An 11,741-nucleotide genomic window follows, 5' to 3' on the forward strand; every position below is an offset into this window, starting at 1 on the left:
CTGTTCCCCCCCCCCCCCACACACACACACACACACACACGCGTACATAACGATACACTGTTGTGCGTGCTATGCCGTGCCATGCTGTGCACATGCCCGCACGCACACACACACGCACACACACACACACGCACACACACACACACACACACACACACACACACACACACACACACACACACACACACACACACACACACACACACACACACACACACACACACACACACACACTGTGGCTAGCTAATGTGACACTCTAATAAGCACCTTATAGCATTTCCTCTCCTACTAAATATACCCCAACAATTAGCTAGGCTAAAATCACCGTGGCATTGTGCCAGAGGTGGAAGTGGCAGTGTGGTCGTGGCAGGGGTGGGTAGAGATAGGAATGGTGGATTAACCACATGAACCCTAGCGTGCTTATTCTGGGGCAAACATTCTGTGAAAGAAGCAGAGCTACAACCACACAACATGCAATGTTGCAATGTGATGCGTTGTGAGCTTGTAGATCATCTACAGTATATTCAGCAAAGATATTTGAGAGGAGAGAAAACAGGAGGTGGGGCCTTTGATAGAACAGTGGTTCTCAAGGTGGGGTCAGGGGTCAATGATGGATTAGGAGGCGAATGTACTCATAAGGGCACTACAGATGAGCAGCGGCTGCCGCGGGGGCTCCCGCTTGGGTCAGCGGGGACCGCGCCGCGGTGATACACAAACACACTCGCTCCGCGAATAAACACAGCACGGTATTTCACAAAGATGAACGCAGTCCAGCTCTCGAAAGACATCATCATCATCACCATACTATAAGCCACAAGAGAAAAAAAGTGTGGTCATCAGTTCTAGGCCTCTCAGGTAGGTCTGTCGGACTACTGGAGTGATGGTGGCATTCGTGTGACGTCCGTGCTGGGCTTCACATGACATTCATGCTATGGGTTAACAGCGAAAGCAAAATAAGGGACAAAGAAGGGAAGAGGTTTTGAACCGGCCGGCGCCCGGAGGGCGTGACATTTGTGTGACAGGCTTCGCGCCGTCGCCGTCCCAGTAGTAATACCAGTAAGACTCCCTAATCGGGAGATAAGCGACCGTTGGTCGCTTATCTCCACAAATAGGGCAAAAATGTGTTTTTTCCAAAATCTTACTGGTCCATGTTGATGACATGAGTGTAGACATGCTGTGTAGTGATATTCGTGCATGAAAGGGATTTTGTTTCTGGAAATATGTCTGTGGGGTGCCACATTTGGAATAAAACACTTACATCACACATCTGGATATCCATACAGCCCATCTAGTTTGCCTGTGTCCATTTATGCCCATATATCTGATGACATTGGGACAATGATCTCCATATATGGGCATAAAACTTATGTTAATTAGTAAAGCCTGGGGATCTCCATATATGGGCATGAGGGGTACCCTAAAAGGGCATCATCTGGGAATAGCAAATATAGTTATCCTAGAAAGTGAAAATCTTACATCAAAGGCCATAACTACCTACCTACCACCATACTGCATTCCTCATTAAACTACCTACCAGTAAGATGCCTATAGGGAGAAAAGCAAAGGGCGAGGTTGCACCATTTCTTGGTCTTCTGGCCAGTGATGTATATCGGACCATTTAACCATATATGGAGACATCTGGTACCCAAAGATATTCACAGATATGGGCTTAATATTGATGACATAAGGGATCTCCATATATGGGCGTAAAAGGGATTTGGTTCCCCTGGCATCACAGGGATCTCCATATATGGGCATAAAATGGATTTGGTTACCCTGGCAACACGGGGATCTCCATATCTCCATATATGGGCATAAAAGGGATTTGGTTCCCCTGGCATCACAGGGATCTCCATATATGGGCATAAAAGGGATTTGGTTCCCCTGACATTACAGTGATGTCAGTGGCTGGTTCTACAGAGGGGATCTCCATTTATGGGCATAAAAGGGAATGTATGTATGATGATGTCAGATATCATAGACGTCATAGGACTTTCACATAACGAATAACTGAGTAAGCATGTAAACCCGTAAAATCTATATTTGGGCATGGCTGATTTATGACCTCATCATGATGACACGAGCAAACACAGCTGAATTGTATAAATGATCAGTGCAGAAACCAACAGAAGTATTTGACCAAGACTCTTCGATTTAAACATCAACAAAGGTGTGACGTTTGTTGATGGTCACAAAGGTGTGACGGACGGACGGACGGACGGACGGACGGCCGGTGGAGGTTTTCATAGTAAACTGCTCCCTGACGGTCGCAAAAACAAAAAGAGATATAGCTTAGCTGAATGGAACTAAGACTTTGTAATTTCAGGAAGCTGGTCAGAAAAAAATAGCAGCATATAATTTTCTGTGCAGAGTGTATGTGTGCAAACACTTGGTAGTCTTATGCCGTAATTACAGGCTAGCAACCAAAAGCTAATGTGATGGGTTAGCATAGGGGGACCTGGTTTACTGGCTGGCTGCCTTTTAAGTGAGTGGAGTGTGGGTTATGGGTTAGCCACCAGAGCTAATAAAGTCAATTAGGCTGTTAGCAGAGAAAAGCACTGACAGAAGGTAGTCTGCTACTACTGTGGCACTGCAGCAGAATCTGTCAAACGTGTGTACGTGTGCAAACACACACACACACGCACACGCACGTGCACACGCACACACACACGCACTCGCACAGCACACACACACACACACACACACACACACACACACACACACACACACACACACACACACACACAATGTAAACTAGAAGCACATGCTGAACTGGGGGGCAGTGAAAGCTAAGTCAGCAGCGACAGCCATGGTTTGAGAGTGCCTAAGTGGGCCTATATTCTGAATGAGTTTTTTTTTACTGATGTTTGGCCCCAAAGCCAAAAAGAGTGAAAATGTAGTCTTCTTCAAAAGGGGCAGTGTCTGCCTAATCACAATGTCACTGGACTGGAGTAACTTTTACTGGCAGACAGATATTGCATAGATTAAAGCAAGATTCAATAAACAACTTTGTCCATGACATATATGCACTTAAACACAGATCAATTATGGGCAGAATCTTTAAGATTTGTCAATTTCCTTGAAGATGCTCAACACCGAAGTCCAGATTGTGAAGAGAATAGAAAATGCTCAGTCACTTTTTCAGACATGAAAACACCGACATCAGGAGAAGAAAGTCTGGACAGCATTCAGGTGACAGTTTCTTTCGAGCCAAAGAGATATGTCCATGGAAAATGTATGGAAGGCCAAAGCACTACAAATGTCTTTATGCGTAATGTGTATACAAACATTATGTGTGCAGTCGTAGATTTGTGTACAGATATGATATCATGTGTAAACAATGAATGTGTCACCTTTTCTTACAAAACATGCTATATATGTTTATCATGAACTCAACTCAACATCCAATCAACTCCAAATTGAAAGTGCATGTTGAGGGGTCTCCATAGAGCACTCCCTCCAAAAGTGCTTTCACATCTGCCCAAAGAGGACATCACAAATGAGATGAGAAAAACCTCCCAATGACCTGATGGAAAAAGGTATAGTCAATTGTGACAAGTGAGTTTCCTTATGTAATAGTACCATCTGCATACAGCATTATGGTATGGAATTACTTCAGAGTCTGAATGATTCAGGATTTAAACTTTAAATGACGTTGTGGAATGCATCCTCAAAAGACCATTTTCGTTGGCAACAAGGCTATGCTTTCTGCTTCTTAAAAAAAAGTTACATCATAACCAGCTCAGTGATCATCTTGGCCAGTGGTTTTGAAGATGCAGAAGAAACCATCAGAGAGGACTGCATGGAGGGCCTATAGCTGATGATTTGATCAGTGATCAAGAAGAGGCAGACATGTCATTCACCTCGCCAAGAGACACACGAGTCATCATCAAACACTGACGTCATCGTATCATGCAAGTTGCAGCATGGCTCAGCTTCTGCCTTAAACACAAAGGCCATACTGTACATGCAAAGAGAGAGTTTGTGTCAGTCAATTCAATCTGTGTAATGCTGGGAGAAGCCTTGTGCCAGTCTCTTCCAGTGTGGCATGCCCTGATAGGCTGTGATATATATATATATATATATATATTTTTTGTTTTTTGTTTTTGGAGCTGTGTGAAGCACAGGCTCCCTATACGTGGCCGTGTGGGTCTGTCTGTGTGTCTGTGTGTCTGTGTGTCTGTATGTAGCCTGAACTTCCTAAACTTCGGCACGCTACTAGTCCCACAGTTTTGCCACCACACACTCGCGCCATATGTCAAATCGACCGGCTTACTCGGGAATCGTGGGCTAGTAACTTGCTAAGAGAAAGGTTCAATAGTTTAATTGATATTAATTTATTAGTGAATTAATTTTCCCCATTGACTTATAATGGGAATCGCAAAAACTCACATTCAATTATTTGTCTCTCGCAAACCATAGGGGCTAGAGTTTCAAGACTTGGAGAGGAGGTTCATAATGATTTCAAGGATTAAATAAAAAATAATTGTGTCATTTGGCCGCATGGTGGCGCCATAACACCCCACTTTACGTTTTGGCCTGTAACTCTTGAACCTTAGGTCGGAAAATTAAAAATATTTTTTCCCTGGATTCCTTGGGTCATGACGCATCTCCCCATATAGGCCACGCCCATTTGCGCCATGATAGATTTTCCGCCATCTTGAATTTTCTCCAAAACACACTTTTTGCTCCTTTTCCTACATATTTTCTTCAAATGTCACAAAAATCGGTACACATGATCCACACACACACACACACACACACACACACACACACACACACACACACACACACACACACACACACACACACACAGCTCCACTTCACACGGGTGTGATTTTTTGGAGCTGTGTGAAGCACAGGCTCCCTATACGTGGCCGTGTGGGTCTGTCTGTCTGTGTGTGTGTGTGTGTCTGTATGTAGCCTGAACTTCCTAAACTTCGGCACGCTACTAGTCCCACAGTTTTGCCACCACACACTCGCGCCATATGTCAAATCGACCGGCTTACTCGGGAATCGTGGGCTAGTAACTTGCTAAGAGAAAGGTTCACTAGTTTAATTGATATTAATTTATTAGTGAATTAATTTTCCCCATTGACTTATAATGGGAATCGCAAAAACTCACATTCAATTATTTGTCTCTCGCAAACCATAGGGGCTAGAGTTTCAAGACTTGGAGAGGAGGTTCATAATGATTTCAAGGATTAAATAAAAAAAATTGTGTCATTTGGCCGCATGGTGGCGCCATAACACCCCACTTTACGTTTTGGCCTGTAACTCTTGAACCGTAGGTCGGAAAATTAAAAATCTTTTTTCCCTGGATTCCTTGGGTTATGACGCATCTCCCCATATAGGCCACGCCCATTTGCGCCATGATAGATTTTCCGCCATCTTGAATTTTCTCCAAAACACACTTTTTGCTCCTTTTCCTACATATTTTCTTCAAATGTCACAAAAATCGGTACACATGATCCACACACACACACACACACACACACACACACACACACACACACACACACACACACACACACACACACACACACACACACACACACACACACACACACACACACACACACACACACACACACACACACAGCTCCACTTCACACGGGTGTGATTTTTTCTTTTATTTTTACATTTCTGAAGCTTTTGGAGGACTTGAAAGGCCTAAATCACTTTGATTAGACAGCAAATCTTGAGGAGTCACTGCCTGCAGCCTGACGTTATGCACTCATTTTTATGGGCACAAGAAGAAGAACAAGAATTTGGTTCACTCTGGATGAGTTGAGGTACCGTATGTACTGTAATGTACTGAGTGACAACCACCTCTCAAGCTGCCCCCAAATGAAAGCACATTCTTTAGGCAGAATGTACAGTAAGAGCCATAAACTGCTGTTTGGTGCCACAGCCACATCAGAAAGATGGGGGGTCCATGGCCTAATAATGATTGATTTGTGAATGTGACAAGTCACAATCACACACATGCAATAACCACATAACTGCTTTGAACTACCGGATATTTCCAAATAATCGCCCAGGGGCAAATAGCCTTTGAGACTCCTATTGAACTACACTATATGACTCTACAAAACCTATTAGCCAATGTCTTGCACAAGACACTTTGGAGTCTGAGATGAGATTCAGATTGGCCTCGTATCAGATGCTTCTACTAGGAAAGGAAGTCTAAACACTTTCTACCAGTGGTAACAGAACGGAGCAGATGGTGTGTTTACATACAAGCTCGGCGTGAATCCAACTGCATCAACAATCACTTCACTGTCTAGACATCTGAGATGACCGTCATCAGCATCCCACATGCACACAACATGCACGCACACGCAACAGACACTCCGGTTCCACTCTCTTGGTGTCCGACTCTCTCTGTCTGTCGTTTTGCCTTTCTGTCCCTTTCGCTGTGTGTTCGTGTGGAAATGTTCTGGTACGCAAGCAGGTGTTTAATAAGTGTGAGCCTCTGTCTGTCTCATTCACACACACACACACACACACACACACACGCACGCGCACACACACAGTCAACAAGGGGTTTTGGGTGTTTCTTCACCTTTAGGTGTGGAGAGACAGGAAATATGGCGAGAGAGAAGGGGAGTGACCAGTCAGACCAGAAGCATAATGGTCTGGCCGGTACCAGGCATTTGATCCCATGTTGTACGCAACCTAACAACACAGCTATTGGGTCATCCCCCACACCTGACATTCAATATCACTAACTGCTGATCAACTTCGTAATGGAGCCCTTCATGACATGAATGAACGGGATGCGCGTGCACACGTGCGCACACACACACACACACACACACACACACACACACACACACACACACACACACACACACACACACACACACACACACACACACACACACGAACACCTCTAGTCACATGCCATAGCATTGCTTGCATTTATTCCGTTACCTAAACAGCGGCATCCTAACAGACACATGGACACACAAAACAATTCAATTGGATAGCGCGTGCGTACACGTGCGCGCACACGCACGCACACACACACACACACACACACACACACACACACACACACACACACACACACACACACACACACACACACACACACACACACACACACACACACACACACACAGTCTCCCTCTCCTCCAGGAGAGGCACTACATCAAATCACAGCCTCACAGAGTGAACGTGAGTGAATGAGAGAATGAGAAAGAGAGCAGAAATCCAGATTCCGCCTCTTTGTTTTTCATTTCCCGCAGCTCCCATCCACACATCCATGCATCTATTCATCCCAGAATGAAGAGCATGTGCACTGGTACATACCTCCTTTATTCACAGACCCCTCACTTGTCTTCCTCCGGTCTTTGGTTTGTTATACTCCCTTTGTTGTTTCTTTTCACTCCAGTCTTCCCGCTGGTACTAATCTCCTACAGCAGCGTGCTAGGGCTTGGCTGAAAGGAGGACGAGAGAGAGAGAGAGAGAGAGAGAGAGAGAGAGAGAGAGAGAGAGAGAGAGAGAGGAGAGAGGGAGAGAAAGAGAGGGGGAGTCAGTCAGTCTGCATGAAAGCGGGAGAATCAAAAGAGAAATTTGAAACCACCAGCACTCCTGAAACAATCATTCCCCCCTCGCTCCCTTCCTCTCCTCTCATGCCATCTACCTCTCTCCCTCTCTCTCTTCCCCCCCTCCATTCATAATATCCCCAAATGTATATTCTGTCCATCTCCGCCCACCACTTCACGCCCCTTTTTCCATTTATCCTTTCTCTCAGTCACCTCCTCGTCCATTCCCCTCTCAATCTCTTTCTTTCTCCCCATCCCTCACCTCTCTCCTCTCTCTCTCTCTCTCTCTCCTCTCTCTCTCTCTCTCTCTTACTCTTTCTCTCCATCTCCATCTGGCTCTGGTTCTTTAGCTTTGCTCCTGAAACCGTACACCCCTCCCTCGGTGTGGTGGGCTGAGCAGGGCGGCAGGCAGGCAGTGCCGAAGCGACATTTAGGGGGAAAAAACATCTTTCCCACACTTTCACCATAGTCAATTTATAGACTTTTATTGAGTTGTGGAGCGCTCTCCCAGGAGTGCACTGAAATATCAGCCCTAGCACAACAACAAAAAAACGTACAAAGGCAAGGCCCGGGAAATGCCCCTATGCTCGATTCTGCATTGTGTGTGTGTGTGTGTGTGTGTGTGTGTGTGTGTGTGTGTGTGTGTGTGTGTGTGTGTGTGTGTGTGTGTGTGTGTGTGCGCGCGCGCGTGTGCGTGGCGCGCCCGTACGTGTGTGTGTGTGTGTGTGTGTGTGTGTGTGTGTGTGTGTGTGTGTGTGTGTGTGTGTGTGTGTGTGTGCGTGCGTGTGTGTGACTCCAATGATTATGGGTGTTACGGTTACTCAGCATTAGTCAGACAGACGAGGAGGGGGCATTTTGCGAAACACAGGTGTGCAGGTGCCCACCGGAACGAAGACCGAGACGGGAAGAAGAAAGGAGCGGCAGAGACAGACAGATGATAGAGGGATGACAGGGAGGGATGGGGGGAGTGTGCGCGGCAGGAAGAGGCTGGTGTTGAGGGGGCTTTATGGGGCCAGATGAGGCACGCGACTGGAGGGCTGCACCGCTTTCACGACGTTACTCATCGCCCCCACCTCGACCGCTCCACGGCTGGCTCACATGTCCGTACAGGCAAACACACACACACACACACACACACACACACACACACACACACACACACACACACACACACACACACACACACACACACACACACACACACACACACACACAGGGGGACTTGCTACATACCACTGAAATCCAGTCATTCGGTTTGCTCTGTGCTCCGAGCAAACACAATAACAGCAGCAGACGAATGGATCTTGCCAAAAACCAGACACCCACACCCATGGAGGTTGGACGAACAAAACTGTCTCCTTAAGTCAAGGAGTTACGCAGCAAACTGTTCAAAACATTTCTGAAGGGGGTGTGGAGGGAAGTACTGTAGTGAGGAAAGATAAAGCCAGGGAGGCTCAAGCTTAATTTATATTTTGCCATATGGCGGTGTGCCGCGTGCTGGAAAATAGCAGATCTACAAGCTACAAAGAATAAATCAGGCTTAACAATGAAGATCATAGTCAGAAAGAGAACAAGATTGAGCAAGAAGGAGAGGAAGAAAGATGGCGAAAGCGGGAGGGGGCATGGGGTAATTGTTTGAGTTGTGTTTGTGTTGGATCTAATGGCTTTGTGATGCGATCAGTAATTTGTCTCACTCCCAAAAGCCTGTTTCTAATGATCATGTTTTCGTAAGAGAAACACAAAAACTTGGCTCTCTCTTTCACTGCGTAGTTCTCCATCTCCCTGTCTCTGCCCTCTCTTTCTCTCTTCTCCTCCTCCTCTGTGTTAGTTCATGAATGTTGAAGACAATATCACTATATTTAGAGGCTAAATATCAACATTTGCACATGAACGTCTACCCCTGGTTCCGTTACAGCACATCATTGTGTGCGTGCATGTGTGTCTGTGTGTACATGCATGCATGACAACTTCAAGCAAGATATGGAATTCTCTCTTGCATACACACAGCCTGCCATACTCATACGTAGGCTACAGGCCTGGCTGCCGCGTGAATTGAGTCATTGGATATTATTTGGTGGGGACATCATGCAATATCACAGACAATGATGTTTTGGATTGCTAAAAAGCACTGTCACTAAATCACTCTCCTCTGTGTGCGTGCATGTGTCTGTGCCTGTATGTGTATGAGGATGATGTGCATGACTCATGGCAGTCCCAGAAATAGTGCATGTGTTTCTCTCTGCTCTGTAATCAATGAGTTCCCGCCACAAATTGTTGCGACCAAAGAACAGCCAGCCCTATGAAAACAACTCACCAGTAAATATTACGTCCTCAGGGTGAACTCTCTCTATAAGGCCACACAGGACACTGCAGAACGTCAAAACAAATGCCCCAGCGGATCTCACACCGCGCAAATTACACTGTGGTACGCGGAAACAGTTCTACTTCCAGCCAGAGGTTGTATTAGGCCTACTGGGACCACCTAGGGTTGAGAAGAGGAGTTTTGGATGTCATGAGATGACCTGCTATAGCCTTTTGTTACTTAATGTCAACACAGCACTTTGGATAGAAATGAAGGTTTAATGCTACAAAAAAATAGTAGTTCATATGCATTTCTTTTTTTCATCATCTGAGCCAGTCTGATTCTTGGATTTGGGGATTTCTAAACAAAGACGAGTGAGAACAATTTAGAGTTGATGTTTTTCATGCTTTCTGTTTCATTCTCTTCCCCTTGTGAGCAGGATGTGTGTATAACATGAAGGTACATTTTGGCTGAAATAGAAACCATATTAAACACAAACATTACAAACCACTCGAGTCGCGTGCGTAGGTGCTTGTTAAAGGTCATAAAACCAAGCGTAAAAGGTTGCAATATGTCACACTTTCCTTCGGCCACAACTACTTTCCATTTCTGACCTTTTTTCGTACTCAACTCTGTGTATATGTGCATAACCAGTACGTGCATCTGCTGGCCCTACTGCAGGAGGTTGACCCCTGGAGGGAGGGGTTAAAGGGTTAAGTGATGACAGAGCAGCTAATCTTAACAAGCTGAAGCAGGTCACCTGAGGAGACCACACATGTGCACGCACAGCACATACATGCACGCCCAAATATTCTCAGAGGGAAAGTACAGTACATGTAATTGCTGAAAAGAAGGCGCGTACACGCTATGGGTGCATTATTATTACAAATCGTCACATTTCAGCATTTAAATTCCAGAGTTTAAATTGTGCATGAACGAGGAACATGTTCTTGTTTTCTCTCAATCTAGAATATCTCTCTCTCTCCCTCTCCCTCTCCCTCTCTCTCTGTCATCACAGCTTCCTGTACCTGTATGTAAACAAGGCATGGCTACTAGTGTAACTCGGGCTGTGGTCTGCTATTACCTGCAAGTGCCACTGCACATGAGCAACCCCGGTGAGAATGGAAACCCAAACCTGCGGTTTGAATCACCTCATGAACTTTCTCATGACCTAGCAGGTTACTTGGCCATGTCTGGTCTGACTAGTTAGACCAGTTGCATAATATAGGTCAAACTCAAATGTAAGAACAAACAGCACAGACCAGACTCAGACAAATGATGTTCATGTGAATGTCTAAATTGGCCCTCGGGGCACATCACATTTTGAATTAAATGGAATTGAATCAAACATTTAGGGTGCACCTAACCAACCACACCCCTGCCTTGAACGACTTATTCCGTTGGAAGTTATCTGTCGAGAAGTTGGACCGTGAGACTTAATGTTGGCTCATATTGATGTAAAAATACTTACAGTATTGTTGGATAGAACGTTAAGCCCGTTTATCAATAGAATTGAAACTGTTACTTCACCGGAGCGTATAGCAATGACAACAGTCACCAAATCCCCATAACCACTCCCAGCGGGCAAGTTAGGACACACTGGCATGGGACAGTCCAAATTATACAGTATACATACACTCCTGTGAAATACATTACACTGCACTCATCATGTTGGGCATAAACACACACACACATAAACATGCTCATTACTCAAAATCAAACACACACGCACAAAGAGCATTACAATTAGAACATCTTTCTCAAGCTTACTTTATAGCATAAAAACAATACTTCCAAAGGGCCAAACTAAATATTGCATTTTTTTTTAAGATAGATGTAAATCAAAGTCTTGCACAATGTGTCTTGCAAGCTGCGTTGGTGGA

Source organism: Nannobrachium achirus (assembly GCF_963921795.1).
Source record: "Nannobrachium achirus genome assembly, chromosome: 6".
NCBI lineage: Eukaryota > Metazoa > Chordata > Actinopteri > Myctophiformes > Myctophidae > Nannobrachium > Nannobrachium achirus.